The sequence below is a fragment of the Paroedura picta genome, chromosome 4 (assembly GCF_049243985.1).
Source record: "Paroedura picta isolate Pp20150507F chromosome 4, Ppicta_v3.0, whole genome shotgun sequence".
Classification (NCBI taxonomy): domain Eukaryota; kingdom Metazoa; phylum Chordata; class Lepidosauria; order Squamata; family Gekkonidae; genus Paroedura; species Paroedura picta.
Genome location: NC_135372.1, coordinates 1,440,044 through 1,451,838, shown reverse-complemented (window position 1 = coordinate 1,451,838; position 11,795 = coordinate 1,440,044).

Sequence of the window (11,795 nt, the reverse complement as noted above, 5' to 3'; positions counted from 1 at the left end):
CCCGTGCTTTACCAGGGGACAGCTGGCAGCCCTGACGGAGGACATGAAGCCAATAAGAGGGGCCTGGGATCCCAACAGGGTCCATGTAAGAAACAGGGAGTCTTCAAGCTTCCGCTGATTCTTTAATATTCAGAATTCTAAATAAATCCCAACATATTTTTGCTGTGTAGCTTTATCAAGGGACATCAATTTCAATTTGTTTTCAATTGGCAACTTCAATTTAGAAGAACAATCTCTTAACGGAGAACTTGGTATATATGGTTTTTTAACCTGAATAGCATACAGCAAACCAAAGATGATTATAGCAGATTCTATAAACAGCTACTGTTAGCTTTTCTATATATCTTTACCATATATCTGTACTCTCATGGTCCTTGTTCCATTTTGTCTGAGGAAGTGTGGCAGCACATGAAATGTCACACCTTGAATAAATCTTTGTTGGTCTTAAAGGTGCCCTTAGACACAATTTTTGTTGTGAAGGAGTTGGCTACTATATGCTGCTTTTCTCTACCGGAAGGAGTCTCACAGTGGCTTACATTCGCCTTCCCTTCCTCTCCCCACAATAAACACCTTGCGAGGGAGATGAGGCTGAGAGAGCCCTGATATGACTGAAGAAGAAGAGAGTTGGTTCTTATATGTCACTTTTCCCTCCCTGAAGGAGTCTCAAAGCGGCTTCCAGTCGCCTTCCTTTTCCTCTCCCCACAACAGACACCCTGTGAGGTGGGTGAGGCTGAGAGAGCCCTGAGATTACTGGAGAAGAAGAAGAGTTGGTTCTTATATTCCGCTTTTCTCTACCCAAAGGAGTCTCAAAGGCTTACAGTCGCCTTCCCTTTCCTCTCCCCACAACAAACACCCTGTGAGGAAGGGGAGGCTGAGAGAGCCCTGAGATTCCTGCTCGGTCAGAACAGCTTTATCAGTGCTGTGACTAGTCACTAGTCCAAGGTCAACCAGCTGGCTGCATGTGGGGGAGGAGTCGGGAATCGAACCCGGCATGCCAGATTAGAAGTCCGCACTCCCAACTACAACACCAAGCCGGCTTTATCTCTAGCAGTTTGTTTATGTACTGAAAATAATTTGTTTATTATATTGAAATATTTGATGGAACCCCAGTGCCGTGTTGTTTGCTTCGCTGGGTCCTACCCCTCCTATTTCATTCTTCCTGACTGATGACAGAGCATGCGCATTCATGTGAGGAGAACTACTGTGTGCAACTGCAAGAGACTGGGGTGAAAGTGCAGGCTGACGGGCATCTTGACACCAAGCTGACGGCCACATATGGGAGAGATGCCGCTGTGGCTTCTTGCGTGCCTTTCAGTAAGAAATTGTGTATTTAGGGGTAGTCAACCTGTGGTCCTCCAGATGTCCATGGACAACAATTCCCATGGGCCCCTGCCAGCATTCCCAGCATTTCATGGGAATTGTAGTCCATGGACATCTGGAGGACCACAGGTTGACTACCCCTGCTCCATTCCAATTCCACAAGAAGCCTCTGAGGTGGTTGAGGATGAGAAAGAAGGGCAGGCCCTGTGAGCTCTAGGACTCGACCACTAACCCCTGCCCACGGAGACAGTGTGGCATAGTGGGCAGAGGACGGGCCTAGGACTTGGGAGACCTAAACTGGCCTCCCTGCTTTGCCAGGCAAGGTTGTTGGGTGTCCTTGGGCTACTCAAACACTCACAGGGCCAGGATCAGGGGCCAGAACAGAGAAGAGGAAACTAGTCTAAGCTGTTTTGGGACACGACTGGGTGGAAAGGCAGAGGAGAAGTAAAGTTGGAGTTTGGCCCCCTCTTCCTACTCGGAGGACAGGAGTCACTGGGTGGCAGGGGGGAGGGAGGAAAGCCCCTGTGCCCGCGGTCAAAGACATTCTTTGGCCTCCACACACAGACACTTGTCACAAACTGGTGAGTCTGGAGGTAGTCACAGTAGGAGAATGTGCTAGGATTATTGGGGGGGGGCTGGGAAGAGGGCAGCCGCTCGGAGGGCTGCCAGGCACACAAAGACCCCTTTCAAGGGGCCCAGAAGGCGGGGGCGAGGGAGCCAGCAGGGGCACGGGGGTCAGGCCGGGCGCTGCCCCAGGGCTTCTCCCCTCTTCTATTTATATCAAGGTTCTTGGCAGCAAGGCCAGAGAGTCCACCCGGCGGGCGCACGGCCTCCTCCTCCCCCTCCCGCAGAGCATTCCTCCTAGCTGGGCTCGCCCCCGCTCTTTCCACCCCCCCTCCAGTGTCAGCTTTCAGGGAGCACCAGAGGGCAGGAGGCGGCGGGGCCAGGTGGAAAAGGAGCAGCCGTGGCATCGTGCCCGGGAAGAGCAGGACTCGCCTGAACCCGTTGGCCTGGCGTGGGGAGGGGAGCGGCCTGGGGGTGCCACCAACCTGGCCAGGGAGCCCCAGAAAGGGGAGGGGGCTGAGCAGAGAGGGGCACGCAAAAGGAATTTGCCCCATGGAAAGAGAGAGGGGGTGGGGGGTGGGACATCTCACTCCCAAGGCTGTCCCTGCCCGGGCAGAGTAACCCAACCGGTGGGTGCCCTTGGGGGAAGGTCTTGCCCCCCCTGCCCCCCCTCATTGCCTTCTGGGGTCCACCCTTGTGACAGGCGCAGGGCACCCTGCTCTCTCGTCCGCCCCCGTCCCCCCCAGCCCTTAGGCAAGAGCAAACCCGGGCTGGTGGCTCCAGTTCTGGGGCGCTTGGCAGCCTGGCGCATGGAGCGATGCGTCCCTCCGTTCCCCAGGGTGTGCTGCATTCATTCATTGCTTTCTGTTTGCTTAAGGGTCACACCAGTGCCTGAGATGCCGCTGGGGGAAGCAGGATGAGATGCTCTCTGTGTGAGCAGGCGCCAGCAAGCAGCCCTTCCTTTTTTTGGGGGGGGGGTGTCCCTCTTCCATGCCCCCTTGTGAACCGTCTCTTTTGACAGCCCTCCCCCACTCAGTCTGCCCCTCTGGCATGCGGTGCCCTCCCCAACATGGCCTTCTCCCCCCCCCCGCCGAGTTTTTTGTGTGCTCCGTGCTTTACGCACAGCCTAGCCCTCCCCCTTATCTGCACTCTGACGCAGGCAATGCTCTCCCCAAGCTTTGCATGTGCGCCTGCCCTCCCCCACGCCTCCTCTCTGCTTGGCGTGTGCCCCTCCCCCTCCCCTGGCCCCCCCCTCGCTTGCCACACAGACACATGCGCATGCAGGGCGCACCTGGGGCCTCCAGCCCCTTCCTCGCCTCCTGTGCGCCGCGCACTGCAGAATGGCAGCTGGCCAGTCGCCATGGCAACCGCCATCCGCCCGAAATGTGTTTTCTTAACCAGGCCTCTGTGGGAATCTGGCCGGCGGCCAAGCCTCTCCACCCTGCTCTCCTCTGCAGGCCGCCCTCCCTCCCTGCCTGCCTGAGCCCCCCCCCCCCCCCAGCAGGCGCACACCTCTGCCGTTCCCACACGCCCTCTCCCCAGGCCAGGCCAGGCCCGGGGCCCTGCCCCAGTGGCGTCTCCTCGCCTTATCTTGGCCCGATCCGGCCCCTTCTCCTCTGTAATAAGGGATAAGCGCAGGGTGTGTGTTGTTTCTCACTCCTGCGCGATCGCACCAGCTGGGCACAGCCCCGCCAACCAGCACCAACGCCACGCCGACAGGGCGCCACATGGCACACCCTGCGCGGCCTGCCTAGGCGGCAGCTTCACAACTTGGCCCTCTCCCATGTGGGCCCCGGCTTTCGGCTCCCACAGATGGGCTCGGCCTGACCTTCGGCCCCGACTTCTGCAGCGCCTCGTGCCCTTCCCGGGGAGGGAAATGTGCCAGGGTGCGCTGCGGGCAGGAGCAGGAAGGGATTTCTAGGCGAGAGCATATCTTTCGGAGCATGTTTCCCTTTCTGCTGAAGGCGGCCAACGCTTCTTCCCTCTGCTGATCTTGTGCTTTTCGAAGCCGCGCGTCAGAAATTCCACCACGTACCCACCCACACCACAAATTTGTGCTGGCATGAGCAGCACCTGCCGAATTTCAGCCTGCGTATTAAAAAAAACACACACTTAAAGCACAAATAAAAATAGAGTCCAGGAGCACCATTAAGACCAACCAAGATTTATTCAAGGCTTTCGTGTGCATGCATTCTGTACATGCACAGGAAAGCTCATGCCTTGAGTAAATCTTGGTTGGCCTTAAAGACTCTCGGACTCTGTTTTTGTTGGGCTACTTCAGGCCAGCCCGGCGACCCACCTGAGCCTGTGTTTGAAGCCCAAATGTTGAGGGTTGAGGGAGGGAGGCCTACCGGGCTGCCCCATGCAGAGGAGCAAGGGAAAAGGTTGAAATCCCAGGTGCAGTGAGAAGAGCACTGGACAGGACCCAGATCACCCACACCTGAGAGCCTAGCAGATTCCTGCCACTGTTCACTTCCTCAGGTGCAGCAGGCACACACGGACGCTTCTACCCTCCCACACATTTTATTTGTCTTTAAGGTGCTGCTGGACCAAGTCAGAAGGGACACCCCCCCCCCCCCCCCCCGCCTGCAATGGAAGCTTGCTGGGTGTTCCTGGGCCAGTCACAGGCTCTCACCCCAACCCACCTTGCAGGATTGTTGTGAGGATAAAGCAGAGACGGGGAGAAGGATGCAAGCTGGTTAGGGTATAAATGAAGTGAATACACAAATGGTTGTTTCTGGGTCTTGCAGCCCAGAGGGTACGGTGGGGAATCCAGGAAGTCCCATGTTGTGGGAATCCAGCCCCTTGGGTAGTGCCTTCCCCCTGGCATGTTAGGAGAGGCCTTGGTCAGAAATGGAGGTGCTGGGCAGGGGAAGGTTTATTATTAGAATCTGCCTAATGCCTCAATCCCTGGCTTTTGTTAGTGCTTGATAAGCCAGAGAACTGGAAGACCAGCGAAGGGGCAGCTTGAAGCCACAGATGGTGGAGGAAAAGCATAGCACGTGACCCTTGGCCTACCTCTCAGGGCTGTTCTGAGGAGAAAACGGAGGGCTGGACAATCTCTGAGCCCCATGGAGGAGAGCCAGGGTTTTTTAACAGTGTCAACTTGAAGGCCCTTCCCTGCGTCATGAGGCATGCAGCCTATCTTCACAATAAAGTCGGTGCCACCCCACTCCCATTGAAACCAGCCCCTTCTCCCCAGATGTGTTCAGCTGGCCGGCCCCCTCTCTCAGGGTGGCCTGGTTAGGGTGCTTAATAGCCTGGGTTTCGGCCTGCCTCTTCCGTTGCCGCCTGAGGCCCTGGCTCCATCTGCTGGCCGCTTCCGCCAAGCAAACCGACCCAGAGCAAGACACAAAGGGAACAAGGAGCATCTGGAAACCCGGCAGCCAGGTCTGTCCAGGCCTCTGGGAATAAGCCCGTCTCAGAGATGCAGAGCAGGCCTTGGGGCCACTGGGCACACGTCCCTGCTCTGGAAAATCACACAAAGGAGAAGTCAAAGGGGGTGGCAAAAAAGTGTCATCGGAACAAGTAGCAGGACTGCCGGTTACTCATGAAAGCAGCCCGGCCACTGAGAGTACCAGGCAGGCAGGCAGGCAGGCAGGCACTGTGCAGAGGCGGAAGGGGGATGGAACGTCCTTCACGAGGTCAGCTGGGCACGAGGAAGCAGGTTCATCACGGGACTAAACCCGCTCTGTGCCGCCACTCACCCGCCTGACCTGGCCGGCCTTCTGGAGGCCTCCTTTTTCCAGTGGTGCCTTTTGCAGGCTCACAGCAAAGATACTCAAGCAACTTGGGTTTGAAGTCTGTCTTAGCCAGGCATGGAGCCATCCTCCCCACCGCCCATGTTCTTATGTATTTTCTTTTACTTCTCTTCTGCCCCACCTTTCTCCCCAAGGGGGCTTGCATCAGTCTCCCTTTTAGCCTCTCAGCAAGCTCCGGGGGGGGGGGGGGCAGGCCCACGGTCACCCAGCAAGTGGGGATTTAGACACGGGTTGCTCAACCCCTAGGCCCATGATTCTCAACCTTCCTAATGCCGCAACCCTTTAATACAGTTCCTCGTGTTGTGGTGACCCCCAACCATAAAATTAGGCAAGTGTTCTTTCACAGAAATTAAACCCCAGCTGACCAAATGGCTCGAAGATCCATTGTTCATGATTGAATATAAACTGGTTTTATCCCAGGGTTTCAGTTCTGCCTCTTGTCTTGCCATGCTGATCTTGCTCTTTTCTGCTGCTCCTGACAGACGAATGCTCTATCTCGATCTACCCCGCAAGGCTGTTGTGTGGATGGCGCCAAACCCCCCCCCCCCCGGCCAAGCTGCTTGCCCTGCTGTGACCCCTGTGAAAGGGTCGTTCGACCCCCAAAGGGGTCCCGATCCCCAGCTTGAGAACCCCTGCCCTAGTGTGACACACTAAGTCTCATGCTGTGGCCATGAATCCCTCTGCCACCCTTGCAGGGAGGGATGCCAGCTCCCAGAGTCTTCGGGGGTGGAGCCTGGAGAGAGGGAGAGACCTCCGTGGGGTAGGATGGCCAAGAGGCCCCCCTCAAAGCAGCCATTGTCTCCCAGGGAACTGATCGGGGCCATCCCTGTGGTCAGTTGTAATGTCAGGGGACCTCTAGATTCCACCTGGGGCCTGGCAACCTTGCTTAAGGGCTCATGCCCAGAATGATTGGAAGGGACATGTGAAGCGATTTGGGCAGGAAGGCACCGTGCAAACGTTAAATATCTCAATCAGTCGGAACTAGGCCGTGCCGGATGCCAAGGTTCATCATGAGGGGTTCTCCTGAGGATGTGCATCATGCCCTCCGTTCTGACCAGACAGTGCCCCCCCCCAGCCAGGTCATCCCCCCCACCCCATTAGTGTTCAGGGGTGTCACTTCCAGGCAGGCCGCATCTGAATGGATACTAGCCAATCCAGCCTCCCCACGTTGCCTGGAGAGTCCCCAAAGAGCCTTCCGCCCCACAGCCGTGCCAGGCCGGCATTCCTATCCCTGCGCCGGGGCTGGGAAGGACGGTGTCAGAGGCGGAATGCCTCGCCCAAGGCCACTGAGGCACTGTGGGAGAGATTAAAAGCAGGCGCTTCCCCGTGCACCAGCTCAGCCTCTCTGCATTGGGCGCGATCGTCTTCCCACATCACCCTGCCAGCTCTGTGGCTGAAGCCCTTCTGAGCGTGTAAAGAGAGGTGCAGGGTGGCCCGGCCTATCTTGGGAGCTGTGTTCCTCCGAAACACCCTCCTCCTGCCTTCCTAGCCTAATGGCACTCTTGATGCACGTGCAAGGAAGACTCTGGGGCAGGGGCCGTTTGCTTTGCACGAGAGGCAGCACTGCCAGACCTTGCCCCGATCTGCCCCATCCCAGCTCCTTCACCCCTGCAAGAGTTCATCCAGACTCACTCCTAATTGTTCAGCCAGGGTCCCTGGGGAGCAGGCCTCGAGCCTCGAACACACAAACAAACACCGAGGTCACTTCTACTGTCTCAAGCCCTCGGTCCATAAGGGGCAGACCAGTGACGGCTCTCCAGGGTCCCAAGCCGAGGTCTTTCCCATCACCTACTACCTGCTCCTGGGGGCAGAAAAGGACCATGCCGAGCAGCGCACCCTGGGTGGATCATGCCTGGATCCCGGTGCAAAGGAGTGTCTGCTTTCCTCAGGGAAGACACTTGTGCCCAGCAAGGGAGGCTGGGTATCGCCCGCTCTGCAGAAAACATGAGCTAGGAGAGGGGAAGGAAGGAAGCTGGAGGCAGCTCAGAACTGCCGCAGTTTGCAGGAAACCTTTCTGGCCTCTGAGCCTGGGCTCTCCCTGCCTTAAACACTCAGTGCTTCTGGGCTCGTGCAGGGTGCCTTTCTCGTGAAAGAGCAGCTTCCTTTGGCACGGGTTTGAAAATGGAAGCGGTGTCCCTCCTCTGTGCATGACGCCAACCCAAGGAGCTCCTGAGCACACATGCAAATATGCTTAAAGGAAAAGCAGGGAGGCAAACACGCCCCCCCCCTCCCCTGGCTTTACAGCCTCCTGTTCTGGCACCTGGCCAGGAGGACACAGTCCTGGCCAGCCAGCAACCAGGGCGTGCGCAGCCACATTCCTGTGTGACTGTGAATGAGAGCAAAGGGGGAAGAGGGCTGGGGCTGGGAGGAGCTCCAGAGTGGCTCCCATGTGCTGCGGTGGGGCTCTGCGGAGCCTCTCCAGAGCCTTATAAGGCCAAGGAGAAGCCGGCTGTGGCACCAAAGCTGGGCTGCTGAAGGGGGTCCGAACAAGAGAGAGCCCACACGGACGGCCTTCCTGGCCTGCCGGCCGCCCACATTCCACGCTTCATACATCATTAGCCAGAGAAAAGCCATCTTAGTTCGGCCGGCCGGGGAAAGTCTCCTTCCTGGAAGGAGCAGAGCACAAACTGGCTATTCCTGCTCTGTGCCGGGAGGCTTTTGGGGAGCCCTGAGCCTTGGCCCCCCTCAGCAACACAGAGGCCAAAGAACGGGGGGGGGGGAGTCCTTGCAAAAACAGACTCATCTTTCCAAACGGCACAGGACCGGCAGCCCTGGAATTCCAAAGGCAGGCATTTGGGTGGCCAGGTCCCCTCTGGCCATGGGGGGGGGGAGCCCCCTGGCAGCCCTTTCCTCCAGGGGAACTGAGCTCTGTAGTCTAGAGGGAGCTGGAATTCCAGGGGATCCCCAGGCCCCACCTGGAGGCTGGCATCCCTAATGTGCACAGTGAGGGCTCCCAGGAGAGATGCCCTTCAAATATCTGCAATCTGGATTTTCAGATAGTCAGGTGGATAGGGAATTGGTTAGAGAACCGCACTCAAAGAGTTGTTGTCAATGGTGTTTCATCAGACTGGAGAGAGGTGAGTAGCGGGGTACCTCAGGGCTCGGTGCTCGGCCCGGTACTTTTTAACATATTTATTAATGATCTAGATGAGGGGGTGGAGGGACTACTCATCAAGTTTGCAGATGACACCAAATTGGGAGGACTGGCAAATACTCCGGAAGATAGAGACAGAGTTCAACGAGATCTGAACACAATGGAAAAATGGGCAAATGAGAACAAGATGCAATTTAATAAAGATAAGTGTAAAGTTCTGTATCTGGGTCAGAAAAATGAAAAGCATGCCTACTGGATGGGGGATACGCTTCTAGGTAGCACTGTGTGTGAACGAGACCTTGGGGTACTTGTGGATTGTAAACTAAACATGAGCAGGCAGTGTGATGCAGCGGTAAAAAAGGCAAATGCCATTTTGGGCTGTATCAACAGAGGCATCACATCAAAATCACAAGATGTCATAGTCCCATTGTATACGGCACTGGTCAGACCACACCTGCAGCAGCGGAAGAGACTACCCAGAGGAGTCTTAAAGCAGCCCAACAATCACCTCCCCTTTCCCCTCCCCACAACAGACCCCCCTGCGAGGTGGGTGAGGCTGAGAGAGCGCTGATATCACTGCTCGGTCAGAACAGCTTTCTCAGTGCTGCGTTGAGCCCAAGGTCACCCAGCTGGCTGCATGTGGAGGAGGACTGGGGAATCGTACCGGCTGGCCAGATTAGAAGCCGCCCCTCTTAACCACGGCATCACCATGCTGGCAGTATATTAGGATACAAATGCAAAACCCACAGGCACGGTAGCCGAGTCCAGCGGCTCCTCCGTGAGCCACAAAGTTCAGTTCTGGGCAGAAGTGAGAATTGGGGGAGGAATGCCGAGACGGACTCCAGCTGTGTGCTCTGGCTTGAGAACTGGGGCTGGGGCTGAAAGCAGGAGCTCCCGGCTGCTCTTCCGCTGAGCCATGAAACCCATCCCTTGCTCTTTTGCCAGTGACGCAGCTTTCGAAAGCCTCGGCAATGTGACACGGGGCCCTTCCCTGCAGAGAGCCTGTTGGCTGGAGAAGCCAGGGACGGAACCTGGGTCCTTCCGCATGTCGAGCAGGTGTGCTGGCACGGAGCTCAGACCCCCTCCAGGGGAGGCCTGCAGTCGTAGCTCTTATGGCCAGGCCTGTGGGCAAGGCATGGATGTGTATTGAGAGCCAGAAAGAAACTCATGGGCACTCTTCAAAGCTTCTTGGACTGCTCTAAGTAGGGATGCCAGCCTCCAGGTGGGGCCTGGGGATCCCCTGGAAGGACAGCTCGTCTGCAGACTACAGAGATCAGTTTCAGTGTGGAAAACAGATGCCTCGGAGGATGGCTTCTAAGGCATTGTACCCTCTTCTCCCCAGGAACTTCTCAAGGAAGATGCAAAACTGCTCCAGAACATATGCAGAGTGCCAGGCTCCACAAACCGGGAGGGGGAGGGGGAGATAGCTTCAGCTTCTCCTATTTTAATAAATCCTTGGCCTCCTAGAAGGTAGTGGGTACAGAAAGGGGACTTGAATGCTGCAGGGCTCCCGGAGCACGCCGTTTCTCTGCCACCTCTCCCTTCCCATGGAGCCTTGGAAACAGCAGCTATTAGGCACCACCGACTCCCATGCGACCCTGAGAGTTACCAACTCAGGGATCGGAAATATCCTGCAGAAGAACTGGCTTTTTATACCCTGCCTTTCACTACCCGAAGGAGGCTCAAAGCAGCTTACAAACCCCTTTCCCTTCCTCTCCCCACAAGAGAAACCCTGGGAGGGAGGGAGGACTGGGAAACCCCTAACAGAACTGCTCAGAGAGAACAGCTCTAAGAGAACCGTGCCTAGCTCAACATCACCCAGCTAGCTGCATGTAGAGGAGTGAGGAATCGAACCTGGTTCTCCCAGTGGGAGTCTGCCACTCTTAACCAATACACCGCACACAGTTTTGGGGAGTGGAGCCTGAAGAAGGGAGAATCAGGGGAGGGACCTCAGCCGGAGAGTTCAGCGCCCAAAGCAGCCACTTTCTCTGGGGGAACTGATCTCTAGCTGGAGGCAGCTTGTAATTTCATACCTCCAAGCCCCGCCTGGAGGTTGGCAGCCTTAGCCACAGCCATCTGAGGAGGCTGGAATTCCCTCACCTGTGAGATTTGCCAGCCCCCTTTTGTCCTGGTCTTCTGTCCGCAGAGGAAGGCCCTTCACTGGTTGGCATTAACCCTCCTTCCCATGCCTGGGTCTGTTCCATTGCTCTAGAGGCACCTCTGTGTGCTTGCAGCTTGTTTTTATGGTTATCTCATTCGCTGCCTTCAGGACTCTAAGCTCGGCAGACAGGCGGTCGAAAAAATGTTTGAAAGTCTGGATTTGATTTCGCAGCCACTACGCATCTCCGTGCTTTTCTGCAACCACTCCGTTATGTTTAGGGGAAAGGGGGTAGCCGTGTCGGCCTGAGGCAGCAGAACCACGTTTTTGAGTCTAGTGGCACCTTTAAGACCCACAAAGTTTAATTCTGGGAATCAGTTTTCATGCGCATGCCCCCAGACAGCTGAAGAAGTGTGCATGCTCACGAAAGCTGACACCCAGCGACGGGCCTTTGTGGCGATGTCCGGACTCAGACTTTGTCGAGTGGAAGAGGTCTCAGGGATGCCAGCAGGACGGAGTCTGAGCTTCTCTCTCCTTGAGGCCGGGTGGTGCGCCTGCTCTTCAGCAATGAGACCTCATAACAAAAATGCAATTAGCACACAGTGTGGTTCACCACGTAGAAAGAAATCTAGCCTGAAAACACAGTTCACTGGCCTGCCTGTATTCAGGTGTCCAAATTAACCAGGATTTGGTCAAAAGCCACGGTGAGGTCAGAAGCCAAACAAAGGAACAGAATTTGGGAAACCCACGGAGTTAAAACCTAGTTGACATTTTCAGTTATCATTAGAATTGTATCTTCTGCCCAGGCAACCAACTGGCATAAAGAACTTCACTGAATCAGAAGATCAGACGTGAAGTTGCCATCTCCTGAAGGGGACCACAGGCCACTCAAGGCAGGCAGTGCTCTCCAGAACTTCAAGGTCTTTTCATATCCGCCACCCCCCGTTTCTTCTCCTTG